Genomic DNA, 16,700 nt, shown 5'->3' on the forward strand with positions numbered 1-16,700 from the left:
ACTTGCAGCGTGGATCAGTACCTGGGACTTCGATGTTGTGGCTATTTCAGAGACATGGATAGAGCAGGGGCAGGAATGGATGCTGCAGGTCCCGGGGTTCAAATGTTTTAGTCGAAGTAGGGAAGGAGGTAGAAGAGGGGGAGGGGTAGCATTATTGGTCAGAGATTGTATCACAGTGTCAGAGAGGAGGTTTGATGAGGACTTATCTGTTGAGGTAGTATGGGCGGAGATTAGAAATAGGAGAGGAGAGGTCACCCTGTTGGGAGTCTTTTATAGACCTCCTAAAAGTTCTAGAGAGGTTGAGGAAAGGATTGCGGAGTCAATCCTGCTTAGGAGTGAAAGTAATAGGGCAATTGTTATGGGGGATTTTAACTTGACTAATATTGACTGGAATTGTTATAGCTCTAGCTCGTTAGAGGGGTCAGTTTTTGTTCAAAGCGTGCAGGAAGGTTTTTTGACTCAGTATGTAGACAGGCCAACTAGAGGTGAGGCTATATTGGATCTGGTGCTGGGAAATGAGCCAGACCAGGTGCTAGACTTGGAAGTTGGTGTGCATTTTGGTGATAGTGACCACAATTCGGTTACGTTCACCTTAGTGATGGAAAGGGATAGGCATGAACCTCGGGCCAGTGGTTTTAGCTGGGGGAAGGGTAATTATGAGGCTATTAGGAGAGAATTAGGAAACATAGGTTGGACTAGGAGATTACAGGGACTGGGAACGTCCGACATGTGGAGTTTTTTCAAGGAGCAGCTACTGCGAGTCTGTGATAGGTATGTCCCTGTCAGGCAAGGAGGAATTGGTAGGGCTAGGGAACCGTGGTGCACCAAAAAAGTTTCTTTGTTGGTTAAAAAGAAAAAGGAGGCTTATGTTCGGATGAGACGTGAGCACTCGGGTAGTGCACTAGAAAGCTTTAGATTGGCTAAGAGGGAGTTGAAGAGCGAGCTTAGAAGGGCTAAAAGGGGACATGAGAAGACTTTGGCGGATAGGGTTAAAGAGAATCCTAAGGCGTTCTATAGGTATGTCAAGAACAGAAGGTTGGTTAGGGCAAGTTTAGGGCCAGTTATAGATGGCAGAGGGAAGTTATGTGTGGAACCGGAGGAGATTGGTGAAGCATTGAACCAATATTTCTCTTCGGTGTTCACGCAAGGGGACATGAATATAGCTGAGGAGGACACTGGGTTGCAAGGGAGTAGAATAGACAGTATTACAGTTGATAAGGAGGATGTGCAGGATATTCTGGAGGGTCTGAAAATAGATAAATCCCCTGGTCCGGATGGGATTTATCCAAGGATTCTCTGGGAGGCAAGAGAAGTGATTGCAGAGCCTCTGGCTCTGATCTTCAGGTCGTCGTTGGCCTCTGGTATAGTACCAGAAGATTGGAGGTTAGCGAATGTTGTCCCATTGTTTAAGAAGGGGAACAGAGACTTCCCCGGGAATTATAGACCGGTGAGTCTCACTTCTGTTGTCGGCAAGATGTTGGAAAAAATTATAAGGGATAGGATTTATAGTTATTTGGAGAGTAATGAATTGATAGGTGATAGTCAGCATGGTTTTGTGGCAGGTAGGTCGTGCCTTACTAACCTTATTGAGTTTTTTGAGAAAGTGACCAAGGAGGTGGATGGGGGCAAGGCAGTGGACGTGGTATATATGGATTTTAGTAAGGCGTTTGATAAGGTTCACCATGGTAGGCTTCTGCAGAAAATGCAGATGTATGGGATTGGGGGTGATCTAGGAAATTGGATCAGGAATTGGCTAGCGGATAGGAAACAGAGGGTGGTGGTTGATAGTAAATATTCATCATGGAGTGCGGTTACAAGTGGTGTACCTCAGGGATCTGTTTTGGGGCCACTGCTGTTTGTAATATTTATTAATGATCTGGATGAGGGTATAGTTGGGTGGATTAGCAAATTTGCTGATGACACCAAAGTCGGTGGTGTGGTAGACAGTGAGGAAGGGTGTCGTAGTTTGCAGGAAGACTTAGACAGGTTGCAAAGTTGGGCCGAGAGGTGGCGGATGGAGTTTAATGCGGAGAAGTGTGAGGTAATTCACTTTGGTAGGAATAACAGATGTGTTGAGTATAGGGCTAACGGGAGGACTTTGAATAGTGTGGAGGAGCAGAGGGATCTAGGTGTATGTGTGCATAGATCCCTGAAAGTTGGGAATCAAGTAGATAAGGTTGTTAAGAAGGCATATGGTGTCTTGGCGTTTATTGGTAGGGGGATTGAATTTAGGAGTCGTAGCGTTATGTTGCAACTGTACACAACTCTGGTGCGGCCGCACTTGGAGTACTGTGTGCAGTTCTGGTCCCCACATTACAGGAAGGATGTGGAGGCTTTGGAGAGGGTGCAGAGGAGGTTTACCAGGATGTTGCCTGGTATGGAGGGGAGATCCTATGAGGAGAGGCTGAGGGATTTGGGATTGTTTTCGCTGGAAAGGCGGCGGCTAAGAGGGGATCTTATTGAAACATATAAGATGATTAGAGGTTTAGATAGGGTGGATAGTGATAGCCTTTTTCCTCTGATGGAGAAATCCAGCACGAGGGGGCATGGCTTTAAATTGAGGGGGGGTAGTTATAGAACCGATGTCAGGGGTAGGTTCTTTACCCAGAGGGTGGTGAGGGATTGGAATGCCCTGCCAGCATCAGTAGTAAATGCGCCTAGTTTGGGGGCGTTTAAGAGATCCGTAGATAGGTTCATGGACGAAAAGAAATTGGTTTAGGTTGGAGGGTCACAGTTTTTTTTTTTAACTGGTCGGTGCAACATCGTGGGCCGAAGGGCCTGTTCTGCGCTGTAATGTTCTATGTTCTATGTTCTATAATAGGGTGACCAGAACTGTGCACAGTACTCCAAATGTGGCCTTACTAATGTCTTCTACAACTTCAACAAGACATCCCAACTCCTGTATTCAGTGTTCTGACCAATGAAACCAAGCATGTCGAATGCCTTCTTCTGTCCACCTGTGACTCCACTTTCAATGAACAATGAACTTGTATCCCTAGATCTCTGTATCATTAAGATACAGCGATGATTATTGTAATGGTCACAGTCAGCCCTTAGAATTTTGAGTACTTTGAGGGTGGGGGAGAGGGGGATGTGTGTGCACGCGTGTTCACAGTGACGGACCTCTCTCTCACTCTTTATCCAACTTGCTTTTACTTCTGTAACCATTTCTTTTCAGCTTATTCGCTGTTTATCCATTCTTTATGTGTCTCTTCTCTTGGCTTTTCTCCATCTTTATATTCAGCTCTGAGATTTGGATGGGGTACGGGAGGTTTGTGGATGTTGGGAGGTGCTCAATATTGAGCTTTTGTGTGTTAATCCTGTCAGACACACACAGCTTTCTTCATTTTTTAATTGCCTTTTGTTAAAGAGACAAGATCCACTACATCGTAAAATTGCTGCTTATAATATGCACCAGTCGCTGCTTCACAACCATCCCAATTCCTACCTGGACCGGGCCTCGTGCTCATCCTGAGTTGGGCGCCTTTCCCTTCAATTTGTTACACTATCTTACAATGTTCAAGCAGCTTTCTTTAATCCTGATGGTATTGGCTAATAGGAATCTGAATGGAAGGTGTGTCCAGGTTAGCAGCTGCTGGCTGGGATTCCCTCAGTTCCCTTCAACTTGCTGCGCCAGATTCACACCAGTACCTGCTGAATAGTTGGGGCACAAAGTGAAACACTATAGACTGCGATGGGGAAGTGGCTTTATGTCTGTGTGTTTTTCTCCTGCTGCTAGCTGTCTATGTTTCTGGAACAATGAATATCATCAACCCCTCCTGAAAATGTTGTGGTTTAGTAAATGCAGCAATGACACTGGGGGCATTGACCCATAACTCATGGAGCCGCGACCATAACTTTGGTTCAATGCGAGTCTGTAGCTTGCTGATCCTATTTCTGTACATTCCCATTTTTTCCTGAGTTGCTGAGAGACAATGTTCAAGGGATAAATACACCAAAATGATGCAAACCTAAACAGTGTATGGCAGTAAAGCAACTAACACACCTTCCTGCAGGAATCACTGGATAATGAACGAGGGTAGTCATGATGTGGAGATGCCGGCGTTGGACTGGGGTCAGCACAGTAAGAAGTCTCACAACACCAGGTTAAAGTCCAACAGGTTTATTTGGTAGCAAATACCATAAGCTTTCGGAGCGCTGCCCCTTCGTCAAATGGAGTGAAAATCTGTTCTCCAACAGTGCACAGAGACACAACATCAAGTTACAGAATACTAATTAGAATGTAAATCTTTACAGCCAGCCAGTCGTGACGACAGCGCAGAGTCGCTGAGCAGAAACTGATAGCCAAGTTCCGCACACATGAGGACGGCCTAAACCGGGATGTTGGATTTATGTCACATTATCAGTAACCCCCACAGCTTGCCTCCTGATCTTGCAGAATCTTACTAGCTGTTCTGTGTGGAGACAATACACATCTCTTTAACCTGTGTTTAATGTTCCCTCCACCCACATTATCTGTACCTTTAAGATCTGGCTGGCTGTAGAGATTTACATTCTAATTAGTATTCTGTAACTTGATGTGTCTCTGTGCACTGTTGGAGAACAGATTTTCACTCCATCTGACGAAGGGGCAGCGCTCCGAAAGCTTATGGTATTTGCTACCAAATAAACCTGTTGGACTTTAACATGGTGTTGTGAGACTTCTTAATGAACGAGGAACAGGACTTCTGGCTGGCTTCCAGGCTCCTGGGTCTAATTATCACCAAAACTACTCCCTTTGGGAAGGTCAATGAGCTCAATGTAATCTTGGAGGGAACCTGACCTTACCGTGCTTCATTCAGCTTGTACAATTGGTCGAACTTCCCACAGACTGTGGCTGTTAATGGAACACCCAAACCCATACAGCTGCAAACAGGTTTACCCATTCACCAGTTCCTCAGCAATGGACATACTGTCTTCCCTGCACCAGGGAGAATGCTGCACCTCCACCACCATGACTCATTTACAGCCACAACGTGATTTTATTGAAGTGATTTACAGCTTTACTAGTGATTTTACAAAGCCGAGAGCAGGGGGCAGATTCTCCGTTAGGGGACCGGCTGCGGGAGTCAGCGGAGTGGCAGTGAGAGCCCAAGGAAGTGCCACAGGATGTATGGCCATTTGTTGATGAAGTGCAGCTGTCGTTTTAGAATGTATGGTGATTTCTGTCTGCCATATTCCTTCAGCGCTTGTTTCTGACTGCGTTTCCATGCCTCACACAGCAGGAGCTGGGGACAAGGAAGAGGACAGGAAAGTGAGAGTTACAACTGGGACTTCTCATCACACACAACACGTTCAACCAGATTCATTGCAATAAATGTAGTGGCTCTTTCTCACACAGCAATATCCCTCCAATAGCAATCATATACATGAACAGTTAATCATTTAATTTGTGGTTTTGTTTGGGAGGAACATTAGTCAGGATCTCGCTGGGATCTTTCACACTCACCTGGACTGTTGAGCAGGATTTCAGTTTGATTGGTCAGTTGTAGCCAAACGTTGGTGCCACTGATGAAGGAAGGGGAAAATCTGCTGGGAGCCCTACTCCTGTTCAATGCCAAAGCCACACAGGTGCCAGGCAATGACCATCCCCAACAAGAAACAGTCTGAACTGTAACCCCTTGATTCAATAACATCACCATTGCTGACTCCCCCACTATCAACACCCTGGGGGTTACCATTAACCAGAAACAGAACTGGACCCAGCAATATAAATACTGCAGCAACCAGAGCAGATCAGAGGCTGGGAATCGTGCAGAGTGTAACTCACCTCCTGACTCCCCAAAATCTGTCCACCATCTACAAGGCACAACTCAGCAGGGTGATGGAATGCTCTCCACTTGCCTGGATGGCTGCAGCTCCAACAACCACATGCTTTCCATCAATGATAAAGCAGTCCCTTCATTGGCATTTCAACACAACCTTAAACATTCACTCTCTCTGCCACTCATGCACAGTGGCAGCTGTGTGTACCATCTTCTTGAGGGCAATTGGGGTTGGACAATGAATGCTGGCCGTGCCAGAGATTCTCACTTCCCAAGATCAAATACTTTTTAAAAACTCATACTTGCTGAAAAAAGTGTGCACTGTGGGTGAATACTGGACTAGATGCTGGTGATTCCATATTAGAATAGTGTGACAGAACTTTGTGTCTGGAATCATACATATCACTTGTGGCATGCTAATGGCAGGCAAGAGCTAGTGCCCATGGAAGCTATAGCCTAGTGTTAGTATGTGAAACCCATTCCCACCGGGGGAGACCGGGGCTGGTGAGGGAAGGGAAACAATGAATAGGTTTCATGGTGAAATGTTCTCATTGTTTCTGGATATCCTTTAGTAACATTCAGGGAAAGCGCCACAAATCAGCCCATATGTTCATTTGTACCATTTCTCCAAGGTTTTCAAAGATCTTCCCCTGATATTACAGTGGACAGTCAAGTAGAAGTGGGCGGCACAGTAGCACAGTGGTTAGCACTGCTGCTTCACTCCAGGGACCTGGGTTCGATTCCCGGCTTGGGTCACTGTCTGTGTGAAGTTTGCACATTCTCCTCGTGTCTGCGTGGGTTTCCTCCGGGTGCTCCGGTTTCCTCCCACAGTCCAAAGATGTGCGGGTCAGGTTGATTGGCCATGCTAAAATTGCTCCTTAGTGTCCTGAGATGTGTAGGTTAGAGGGATTAGTGGGTAAATGTGTAGGGATATGGGGGTAGGGCCTGGGTGGGATTGTGGTCGGTGCAGACTCGATGGGCCAGGTGGCCTCTTTCTGCACTGTAGGGTTTCTATGATTCTATGAGAAGCCCTTCTTGCAATGATGCAGGCTTCAGCCAGTGTGTGGGTTAGGGTGTCTGTCGGTTTGTATTCCAGGATTCATTCACTCCTCCAGAATCTGCTTTCAAACTAAAATCTGCCTCTCTGTATTGTGATTGTCCACCTCCTGGGGACTGTTCACTGTGTGTGAGAATTCCCTCCTGTCTGCGAAAAGTAACACTTGAAATGGAATCATAAAAAGTTTACAGTTCAGAAAGAGGCCTTTTGGCCCATCATGTCTGTGCTGGCCCAGCCGAATTCCCTTTCCAGTATTTGGTCTGTGGCTCTGCACATTACAGCAATTAAGCAGCAAATCCAGACACTTTTGAAATGAGTTGAGGCTTTCTGCCTCTACGACCCTTTCAACCAGTGAGTTCCAGCCCCCTCACAAAGCTCCGAGTGAATAAAGTCTTTCTCCTCCCTTCTCTACCAATCGTTTTAGATCTCTGCCTCCTCATCGGTCTCTCTCACTCACGCTCTCTCTCACTCGTTCGCGCTCTCTTTCTCTCCTCACGCTCTCTCGCTACACTCTCTTGCTCACACTCTCTCTCTCTCTCTCACGCTCTCTCTCTCTCGCTCATGCTCGTTCACGCTCTCGCTCGCGCTCTCACTCGCTCTCTCTCTCGCTCACACTTATCTCGCGCATGCTCTCTCTCTCTTGCTCACGCTCTCTCGCTCTCACTCACTCTCTCTCTTGCTCACGCTCTCTCTCTCTCTTGCTCACGCTCTCTCGCTCAAGCTCTCTCTCTCTCTTGCTCACGCTCTCTCGCTCAAGCTCTCTCTATCTCTCTCTTGCTCATGCTCTCACTCTTGCTCACGCTCTCTCTCTCTCTCTTGCTCACGCTCTCTCGCTCAAGCTCTCTCTATCTCTCTCTTGCTCACGCTCTCTCTGTCTCTCGCTCACGCTCTCTCTCTCTTGCTCACGCTCTCTCTCTTGCTTACGCTCTCTCTCTCTTGCTCACGCTCTCTCTCTCTTGCTCACGCTCTCTCTCTCTTGCTCACGCTCTCTCTCTTGCTCACGCTCTCTCTCTCTTGCTCATGCTCTCTCTCTCTCTCGCCCACGCTCTCTCTCGCTCACGCTCTCTCTTGCTCACGCTCTCTCTTGCTCATGCTCTCTCTCGCTCACGCTCTCTGTCACTCACGCTCTCTCTCTCTCATGCTCATGCTCTCTCTCTCGCCCACGCTCTCTCTCGCTCACGCTCTCTCTCGCTCACACTCTCTCTCTCGCACTCTCTCTCTCGCACTCTCTCTCTCACACTCTCTCTCGCACTCTCTCTGTCGCTCATGCACTCTCTCTCTCGCTCACACTCTCTCCCTCTCTCACTCACGCACTCTCTCTCGCTCATGCACTCTCTCTCGCTCACGCTCTCTCTCTCGCTCTCACTCTCTCACTCACGCTCTCTCTCTCTCGCTCACACTCTCTCTCTCTCTCTCGCTCACGCTCTCTCGCTCACGCTCTCTCTCTCTCGCTCACGCTCTCTCTCTCGCTCATGCTCTCTCTCGCTCATGCTCTCTCTCGCTCTCGCTCTCTCTCGCTCACGCTCTCTCTTGCTCTCTCTCGCTCACCCATGCTCTCTCTCTCGATGGGGAAGATGTTGACAGTGACCAGAACACGATTTTAAACCAAAGTGATTTTCAATGATGGAAATAGTGGGTTGTGTTTGATCTTTTCATCTCAGGGTCTGAGATCCAGGAATACTGAGGATCCAGGTGTCTTATATGTGAGAAAAAAAATTCTAGTCAGTTTGATTCCAGAGTTAGATTTGCCTCTTAATTCCTTCTCTAAGAAGGTGTTAAATTAATAAGCAAACACTCACGTGTGAATTGTGCAAAAGAGCACAGTCGGCTTGTGTCATCATGGAAGGCAACTCTGCCTCTAGAGGAAAACAAACGGGAAGCTCGTTAGTTCATTTCAGAATCATTGTGTGCGGCAGTTGTCAGCTCTCTCACTCACACTCTCTCTCTCTCACACTCTCTCTCTCGCTCACACTCTCTCTCTCTCTCTCTCGCTCACACTCTCTCTCTCGCTCACACTCTCTCTCTCTCTCACTCAGGCTCTCTCTCTCTCTCTCACCCACCCTCTCTCTCTCTCACCCACGCTCTCTCTCTCTCTCTCACTCACGCTCTCTCTCTCACTCACGCTCTCTCTCTCTCTCGCTCACACTCTCTCTCTCTCTCACTCACGCTCTCTCTCTCTCTCTCTCACCCACGCTCTCTCTCTCTCTCACCCACGCTCTCTCTCTCTCACTCACGCTCTCTCTCTCTCACTCACGCTCTCTCTCGCTCACGCTCTCTCTCTCTCTCGCTCACGCTCTCTCTCTCTCGCTCACGCTCTCTCTCTCTCTCTCGCTCACGCTCTCTCTCACTCTCTCTCTCTCTCGCTCATGCTCCATTGGGCTAGAGACAGTGAAAGGGTTAACAGTCAAGTGCTAAGTAACATTCATACTACGCAAGTGCCAAGCAGTGACCAACAAGCAAGAATCTAACCATCACCCTTTGGCATTCAATGGCGTTACCATCGCTAAATCTCCCACTTTTTGGGGGTTACCATTGACCAGTAACCAAACTGGTCCAGCAATATAAATACTGTGGTGACAAGTAAGTCGGTGACTGGGAATCCTGCGGTGAGAAACTCACCTCCTGACTCCCAAAGTCTATCTACAATGTACAAGTCGGGAGTGCGCAGCTCCAGCAACACCGAGAATTGCAGAAGGCTGGGGTATAATTGGATCAGTAATCCAGAGACCCAGGGGAATGCTCTGGGGACCCAGGTTCAAATCCCACCATGGCAGATGGTGAAATTTGAATTCAATAAAAATATGGAATTAAAAGTCTAATGACAACCATGAAACCATTGTCAGTTATTGCAAAAACCTATCTGGTTCACTGATGTCCTCTGGGGATGAATATCTGCTGTCCTTACCTGGTCTACATATGACTCCAACCCAAGCAATGTAGTTGACTCTTAACTGTCCCTCTGACACGGCCTCAGTTGATGGGCAATAAATGCTGGCAATTTATATATCATCCTGACTTGGCAATGTATCACTATTCCTTCACTGTCGCTGAATCCAAATCCTGGAACTCGCTCCCTAACAGCACAGTGGGTGTACCTACACCATGTGGACTGCAGCAGTTCAAGAGGCAGCTCACCACCATCTTCTCGAGCTCAATGTCCACATCCCATGAATCAATATAAAAAAGTGGTAGTGACCATGTCAGTTTGATATATTTGTTACCCACTGCTCCAACACTGCCTCACTGCTCTCCCCAATACACACTCCCCAATTCCAATCTCAAACCATGATCGTGTGATCTTGCTGATGCAGAGAGGAAGTTTAGAAAGCCGCTCTTTGCTGCTACTAGCTGAAAATCACGTTGAAGTTCACCCTCAGCCATTGTGATTGTGCTAGCAGCTGAGAGATAAATAATAAAACATGTCCCACTTTTTAAAGCTGATTTTGTCATGCCTCTAACGAAAGATCTGTCCAGATCTGCCCTGACTGCAGCACCAAGGCTCTCATTGAACCATTGAATCAGGTGGCCTCTCACCTGTGAAAACTCCAAGCGTTCCCACCAGGATTCCAATCACGCACAACGGATAGACCAGCATTGCTGCCAAAGCTGTAAGTACAAAACAAAACTACAGCTTAAGAAATGAGAAAAAAAGATTCTTAAATAAATGTGTCCTTTTACCAGAACTTGCTGCTTTTAAAAATGATACTTTGTAAGTTAAATCTTCCCCAGGAGAAGGGCATCAACAACATGATCTGTACCGAAACTATTTCAGGTGTTTGAGGTGACTGTAAACTGTATAAATGTGTTGCTGAATCTGGTCCCAGAGGGGAATATTAACCAAGGGTTAAAATTCAGCTCTGCGTATCTCAATAATCCTGATTTCAGTGCCCCTGGTTCGAGCATTTTGCTGTCAGCAGTCCCAGAAACAAAACAGATTCAGATCCAGGGAGGCCATTCAGCCCATCATTGGCTAAAGTGCTATCCAGCTGAATCCCGCTTTTTAGCTCTCGATCTGTAGCCTTGTCGTTACATCGAGGGATTTATCGAAATATCTTTTAAATGTGGTGAGGGTTTCTCCTGAGAGTCTATCCATTTTAATTTGCAACACCAACGTACCAACCGACTCAAGAACAGTTTCTTCCCTGCTGCCATCAGAATTTTGAATGGACCTACCTCGCATTAAGCTGATCTTTCTCTACACCCTAGCTATGACTGTAACACTACATTCTGCACTCTCTCCTTTCCTTCTCTATGAACGGTATGCTTTGACTGTATAGCGCGCAAGAAACAATACTTTTCACTGTATGTTAATACATGTGACAATAATAAATCAAATCAAATTACTACTCCTCCACCTGCCCCAGAATCTTATCCCATTGCATTGTGTGAACATAGAACATAGAACAGTACAGCACAGAACAGGCCCTTCGGCCCACGATGTTGTGCCGAGCTTTATCTGAAACCAAGATCAAGCTGGAACAATGTGCTGGAACAATTAAAAGGCTCCCAGTGTCAGGATTTATCATCCTGTTTGATTCAGTGAAGATTGGTCCGGCTGGAATTAATGTGCAACATTACTGGAGAATAAGGTTAGAATAGAGAAAGGTGAATTCATTGAATTGAAGTTCCTTCTTCTGATAAAGACTAACTTTCCCATCTCAGCCCCTCCCACTCGTACAAACTTTCCCATCGGATCTCCTAATCATGTTATTCAACAGCAATTCTAACATCTATTTGAAGTTTACTTTTGGCTCATTTGTAATTTCTATTTGGCATGGCTTATTATATTTTGGCTTTATCTTATCGACTATAGAACTTAGTATTTGATATAGCTTGAAGCCCTTTCCAACCTTTTGCAATGAGTTGTAGAGCTTGTGCTTCTCTAACTTTCTCTCAGGACTCAGCTCCTTTACATTTGGGATTATTTCTATTCTTCATGCCTACACTCTCTATTTCATGTACCTTCTTTTATGGTATGTGGCTATCATTGAACACAGTTCCAAAGATAATATAACTTCTGTAGACTTTCAAAATTTTCTGCCTCTGCATTCAAAATACTATTTGTTTTTTTTGTCATGTTCAGTCTCAATGGGAGTTAAAGAAAGAACTTACTTGCCTTTACATAGCATCTTTCACAACCTCACGATGTACCGAGATGCTTTACAGTTCACTTAAGCCTTGCTCCTTCCCCGGCCAATTCTAGCCCATTTTTGGCCCCTCACATCACATGCTTTTCCCCAAAGTGTTTAACAAATTACAATAATTGTAAATATCTTCAGCATTTCTACTGTTTCCCCACTTTGGAAACAGGCGGTTTTTTAAAAGTATTGTAAGTAAAGCACGGGACACAATAATGAAATCAAACACCCTGGGACAGAGAGAAAATCAGCTCGAGTCCCTAATCATTGTGCAGTGAATCTGGCTGCAATGTACACATACAGTATATTGTGGATCATCAGGAAGGTGCGAGGGATCAGCAGTAGGAGCCTCCGTGGTCAAATAGCCTCCAGTTCTAACTCATATGAGACAAGGTCACGGGTGGGATACTGATGCTTTTAGAACCTTTACTCCAACATACATTCAAAACATTCAGCAGAAAGGAAGGATGGATTTTACCTTTCTGCCTTGGAGCAGTTGGAGATCTTTGAGAATCGGTCTATTTCTCTTCCAAGAATTCTTATCACCGGTGTCTTCCCTCGATCTGGTGTGGCTCCCACTTTTGCTGCACTTTTTATTTGGAGAGGTGGTGAGGGGACTGGCTCCACCCATCATGTCAGCAGCTGTTACTACCAGGCTGCAGATTGTGACAATGTTCTCTGTTGTTACACCTTTCAGTCCTGCTCCTTTTCTCAGCAGCACCCCGAGATCTGTTCCCTGCCTGGTTAGTGGCTCTGTTAAATTCCCCGTTATCGGGGTTATGGTCACTTCTCTATCAGATGAATGGGCAGAGATTCCCCCGAACCACTGCTGGAGAGTGAAAGTTACAGCCCTTGAGACTGGGCTGATTGGGGCAATTAGACAAACTTGGTCACCACATTGTGTTCCAGGGGATTTGCGCATAGTCAGCAGGTCATTGAGTGTCTTTAAGACAGAGATGGATAGGTTCTTGATTAATAAGGGGTCAGGGGTTATGGGGAAAAGGCAGAACGGGGATGAGAAAAATATCAGCCATGATTGAATGGCGGAGCGGACTCGATGGGCCGAGTGTCCGAATTCTGCTCCTATGTCTTGTGGTCTTATGGACCTGTTAAACACAAGCATCCTGTTAAAACTAGTGGAGCTACTTGGAATACTTCATGGAACTGTCACCCAATGAGAATCAATGCAGTTGGGGGAGGACAGAAATAATATTTCTTTCTCCATTGCACACACCTTTCATTCCAATAAAAATACAACATTTTAAACACACTGAGCAACTTCCATAGCAATTAGACTCTTATAAATTCCTCCGAGTGCCGGGGTCCCTGGGAGTGCTGTATGTCTCACACTCTGGGAATTATACAACATTACAGCACAGAAGGAGATCATTTGGCCCATCATGTCTGCACCAGCAATCTGCAACGGCAATTCAATTAGCTCTGTACACCTACTTTTCCCCCAGAACCTTTTACAATTTGTTTTACACTTCAGGCTCTCTTTTGAAAGACATGATTGAATCTGTCTCCACCACACTCTCACACAGTGCATTCCAGATCCTAACCACTCACTGTGTGAATCTGTCTCCACCACACTCTCAGACAGTATATTCCAGATCCTAACCACTCGCTGTGTGAATGTGCCTCCACCACACTCTCAGACAGTGCATTCCAGATCCTAACCACTCGCTGTGTGAATCTGTCTCCACCACACTCTCAGACAGTATATTCCAGATCCTAACCACTCGCTGTGTGAATGTGCCTCCACCAGACTCTCAGACAGGACATTCCAGATCCTAACCACTCGCTGTGTGAATCTGTCTCCACCACACTCTCAGGCAGTGCATTCCAGATCCTAACCACTCACTGTGTGAATCTGTCTCCACCACACTCTCACACAGTGCATTCCAGATCCTAACCACTCGCTGCTTAAATGGTTTTTCCTCGTGTCACCAATTACCCTAAATCTACATCTTCCGATTGACAACTTTTCCACCAATGGGAACAGTTTCTCCCATTCTATTTCCAGACTCCTCATGATTTTAGACAGCTTCATCAAATCTCCTCTCAACCGTCTCAACCTGGTGGTGAGGCTCCCCATCAATGTGTGGGCAATAAGAGTTCATGAAACCCTCTCATAGTAGAAGACTAGACCCATGGCCATTGAAGAAGCATTCACATTGGAGACCTATAATCCGCCTGCAAAAACTTCCACTATTCTATGAGAAAACAACAAGATGCCATTTTGGCAACATGGTGGGGGAAGTATTCAGCCAAATACTAATGGAGGATTTTCCAAGTAAACTGATGTCAGAAGTAACGTCGGCCTCTTTAAAACTATGACAGTAATTTTGTCAATGAAAATAGGGAAATGCTGAATAATTTATTGCATCAGAAAGGAAGGGGTTTACACGTTAGATATCCCAAAGAAACCAGGGTCTCAACAGAATGAACGTAAGCAAAATAATGGATAATAATGATGGAGAAATGAATGGCTCCAAGGAAGAACAAATTCCAAGGACCAAATGGTTTCCATTCTGAGTTGAATAAGTGAGTGAGAATATTACAGGTGCCCAATAAACATCCAGTGTTCTCTTGACCGGGGAAATGTTCCTTTAGATTGGAAAGTTTGTGCTTGTCACTTTAAAAAAAGTGACAGAGGAAAAGCAGGGAATAATAATCCAGGGAGTTTACAATCTGAGATCAGGAAATCACTAGGATCTATCATTAAGGATAGGGTGACTGAACACTTCAAACATTTTCAGCCACAATCCCATGGAATGGTAGAACAGACTTGAGGGTTTTCTCCTCTTCCTGTGTTCCAGTAGTCTAGGGGAAGGCCATTCGGTCCATCACATCCATGCTGAATCTCTGGTAGAGCAATCCAATTAGTTCCATTCCTTTATTCTTTCCACACAAACCTGCACAATTTGTAATAAGTTATTACTGAATCTTCTTCCACTTTTTCAGGTAGCTCAAGCATGTCACGCTACTGCATTTCATTACAGTTTACACAGTTGTGCCTGTCCTGTCAGTGGAACATTTATTTGAGCCAATTATATTACAATGTGTAGAATAATATAAAGGACACGGCTAAAGAAGGCAATGAAAGGGTTAATGCCTCTGATTTGGATGCACGTACCAGGTTAAAATTTACCTCCATGTCTCATTGCAGCTTCAAAGCTTCTTTCTTTCTGTTAAGGCCGTTTGTGACGAGACCTGTTGCACAACAGAGCCACAGATGTTTCGACTGAACTGCATTATCCAGCAAGATTTCACGAGGGCTCTCATGTCAACTTCACACAGCTGGGTCTCAGCCACTTGTCAATGCTTGCTAATACATTTCAAAGCTCCCTCCAACACCCATACACTTCATTGAAATCTATCATCTCACATCAAGTCCTTAACCTCACCAAAGAGGACACGAAACATCAGCAGCAAGAATCGAGCAAAACAAAGTGGCTCAACCTTTTTGAAATCGCGTGGCAGCTTCACCGAGCTTCCCTCAAAACTCAGTATAATTCCAGATATCAATTGTTGCTGCTTCACCAACATGTAACCCATTCATGGGTGTTACTGTGCATACTATTATGGTTCAGTTTAGAAACTTCAAAGTGTTTTATGAAACCCGCCTGAATCATGAGTTTTGCATCTTGAATTTGACTAGGATAAGCATGATGTGTTTCACTTCAAGTATGGTTCAAATGACCCAGTAGTGAGCTTTTATCAAATAAAGTTTATTTAAGGATAGAGTTAATATGTACAGTAAGAAAATTAGCAAGAACTTTTATCAAACAGCCACTATAATGTATAACTCTTAATCAATATCTCTAATGTGTTCCAATTAAAACCAAAATCCAATAAACAAAACCCTTCAAACAGATTTATCATTGCACAGTCTAAAGCTCACGTGATACTGGAATCCAGTTCCCTGGGTTGAATGTTGATTTCAAATGATCTTGAAAACTCAGAGTAGCTTGTAGTGTTCAGCTCCCCAAAAACACCAAAACACAAATTGTTACTGCAGGATGGCAAACAAGATGTGCTTTCGGCTAAGTGGTAACCTTTTTAAAATAAAGACACAGAGAGAGACTTCTTTCAGCTATGCTTCTAACACTGCAGCCAAAATGAAAGTAAAAACAATCCTTGTCACCTGACCAGCACACAATTTGTTTCAATTTTTCCTCCCACAATGGCATCACCTAGGGCTGTGAGCTGCAGAGAGGGACGCTAACGTCACAATATACATGCTGCTCATTAATTTTAACTTACAATATTATTTCCTGATAAATACCAAATCATTCATTCAAATATTGGACCTACTTGCATATCTAAAATCTGGAGGATCCAACATTAACATCTAGTCTAATCTCCTCCCCTTCACTGGTGCTCAGGGCTCCTGACATTGAGAGTTAATAGAACTGGGAAGAGTGATGAGGTCCTGCAGCAGCAGTTTAGGGAGTTAGGTAGAAAGTTAAAAGCAGGACCTCTCGGGTTGTAATCTCAGGATTACTCCCTGTGCCACGTGCTAGTGAGGCTGGGAATAGGAAGACAGTGCAGCTCAACACGTGGCTAAACAGCTGGTGTAGGAGCGAGGGTTTCAGATATCTGGACCACTGGGGTCTCTTCCGGGGCAGATGGGACCTGTACAAGAAGGACGGGTTGTATCTAAACTGGAAGGGCACAAATATTCTGGCCGGGAGATTTGCTAGTGTCATACGGGAGGATTTAAACTAGTTTGGC

Source organism: Mustelus asterias, unplaced genomic scaffold (genome assembly GCF_964213995.1).
Source record: "Mustelus asterias unplaced genomic scaffold, sMusAst1.hap1.1 HAP1_SCAFFOLD_1644, whole genome shotgun sequence".
In the NCBI taxonomy this organism is placed as follows: Eukaryota; Metazoa; Chordata; class Chondrichthyes; order Carcharhiniformes; family Triakidae; genus Mustelus; species Mustelus asterias.